Source organism: Tachysurus fulvidraco, chromosome 22 (genome assembly GCF_022655615.1).
Source record: "Tachysurus fulvidraco isolate hzauxx_2018 chromosome 22, HZAU_PFXX_2.0, whole genome shotgun sequence".
Lineage (NCBI taxonomy): Eukaryota > Metazoa > Chordata > Actinopteri > Siluriformes > Bagridae > Tachysurus > Tachysurus fulvidraco.
In genome coordinates this window covers 1,066,130-1,068,629 of record NC_062539.1, presented here as the reverse complement: position 1 = coordinate 1,068,629, position 2,500 = coordinate 1,066,130, and the positions used below count along the sequence as shown (strand labels likewise).

Below are 2,500 nucleotides of genomic sequence, written 5' to 3'. Positions count from 1 at the left end.
GATTAAGAAGCTCAAACTAAGACAGACGTCTGGGTTTGACATTCTGTCACTCAGGGTTCCAGCTCTCAAATCCACAAGTTCAGAAGGGTTTTATTTTACATATAATACAACTTTCATAAAGTCTCAGTTTTATTGACAAAAAAAAAGACACACATGGAGCAGGTTAAAGCTTCTTTTTGGCTTCTTGCATTTACATCTGAATCTTTTTGACCCACGTCAGTACTGAAGATTTCGTCTCGTCTCGCCTCGTCTCACACCACACACTGCGTATACAAACACTTTCTACTGAGTGTGTATCGTGTCACCGAACAATATTTCAAGGCTCCAGGTTCATCACGCATGCAGTTTAAAATCAGCCGAGAGCTTCGTGAACAAGAAATAAAAACAACACAAGACTTCAAACAGATGAAGGTACATAACACGGTGACCAAGAAAAGAGGGAGACTAACGGTGTGACAGTTACGTCGTAGTGTTAAGTGCTGCACTAAAATCATCTCAACACGTGTTTCCGTAACGCAGCCGATTGCTCGGCGACGAGGTTCAAAACATTCCAGATCGGATTATCGGGTTCACAGGTTTGTGCACGAAAGCAAACGAAAGTAAAGCAGATAAAGTAACATGATCTGAAATGTCGTGACGTGACACGTCGTTCACGTCGAGTTCTGAAACAAAACCATTCGTGTTCATTCAACATAAATACCGTCAGGTTCTAATACTTGATTCTGATCGACCCTCTTTATTTTACCCATAAACTTCCGTTCAACTGTAAATACTATAAAGTTTCTAACGTAGCGTTTCTTTGTCGGAATTTTAGTTTTGATTCCTTTATCGACCGCTAAACGTGTCGTAACCAATCGGAGCAAAGCGACATAAGATCATTAGAGTGCAGTTAGATAAAGTCATGACACACAGTTCTTCTGATGATCACGTGACCTCAGAGCCTCGTCTCCGCCTCAGCTTCTGTACGATGGCTTTATTCCCAGTGCGGTTCTTTACAAATTAAAAGTCTTTATTTTTTATTTTCTCTTCTTCTGATGAAGGGGGATTTACAGTTCGCTTCAAATCACATGATGCTCAGACAAGTTGACCTGCAATTTTATCATCTCACCTTTTCATTCAACCTTTTATCCATCCATCCATCCATCCATCCATCCATCCATCCATCCATCCACCCACCCACTCCCAGTTTTTAACGCACCCTGGAAGACGTCCAAACCTTCCCTTACCCACGAACAAAATCACTGGTGAACATGTTTGGGCTAGTAGTATTATACTAGCTGGTTATACTAATAGTATACTAGCTGGTTATACTAATAGTATACTAGCTGGTTAGCAGGTTCGCTAATTAGGTGGACGGGAAGAGATGAACAGATTTGGATCTGAAGCTCGTAGCAGATCAGCAGATTAAAATGCATTTAGATCCAATCTTATTATTTCTCATTGCGAGGGGAAGCGGACGAGTGGAAGTTAAACACGGTTTGGGGTTTAAATTGCAGTCCCCTTGTGTAATGCTGGTTGTGTAACAGTCACCCACGTGCGTCTCTATAAGACGCATCATCCGAAGCTTCGGCCTGGAAAGCTACGTCGCTTCAGCTTTGGATGAATTTTACTTACAGAGAAAAAAAAACAAAGACAGGGTTTATACTGTTAAAGTAAAGCATCTGGTGATTAAAGCTTATAGTACGAGCAGGACATCCTGTTTATAGGCCCCGCCCTCACACAGAACAGCTTCTGATTGGTTAAGCGCACGAACCAATGAAACGAGGTGGATTTGAGACGTTGCGTTTGAACGAACGGGGGCGGAGCTTAAGTTCAATCCGATCAGCCGATTGTAGGCTTGTTCATTTGACCCTCACCAGATACTAGTTTTATTTTTACTATAGCTACATAACAAAGCAAACAACGGCTAGCTTTGGAAACATGCTAACCTGAAGTAATGCTAACGCTGATGCACAGTGTGACCGAAACCAGTAGCTTTTTAACGCTAACCAAGAAGCAACGTCGGGTTGTAAAGAAAAAGGACTAGCGACGGTCATACGATCTTGTTTACAATCGAGCTATCAATTTGAACTTAAACTCCGCCTTCAGGAAACATTACAACGGTTGCAATAAAAAAAAAATTGTTTACTGTTCAATTTACCCAAGCCCCAAATTATCCACATGACAAGCTGGTTGTTATACGGTGAAGTGCTAGCATGAAATTAAAGGTGCGGTTTGTTATCGTTAGTGCCTCTGCTGCCCCCTACTGTCTGTAAAGTGAAGCACAATTACAATATCAGCATTCAAACGATATATACCTCATCATACGCATCAAACCCCGTGTAAATGAAAGGACGTTTGGGGGGGGGGGGGGGGGTTGCAGAGATGTTCCAACTTGGGGGCGGAGCTAATATCCAAGCCAGAAAAATGTAAACAGGACCTAATAAGAGCTGCACAGCATTACCGCAAATCTTTTTTTTTTTTTCCCTCCCCGTTTTAAAAGTTTGGAGACTTTGTACAA

General features: G+C 41.8%; 1 protein-coding gene across 2 annotated transcripts in view; it reads right to left on the bottom strand.

Annotated features, from left to right (window-relative positions):
* Positions 1 to 72: 72 nt before the first annotated feature.
* The window catches only part of zfyve9a (zinc finger, FYVE domain containing 9a), a 26,142-nt gene continuing 23,714 nt past the window's right edge, over positions 73 to 2,500 (bottom strand). For both annotated transcript variants that reach the window (XM_027160535.2, XM_047806598.1), the window contains exon 19: positions 73 to 2,500. This exon is cut by the window's right edge and continues 778 nt beyond it. The gene's annotated coding sequence lies outside the window, so the exon portion shown is untranslated.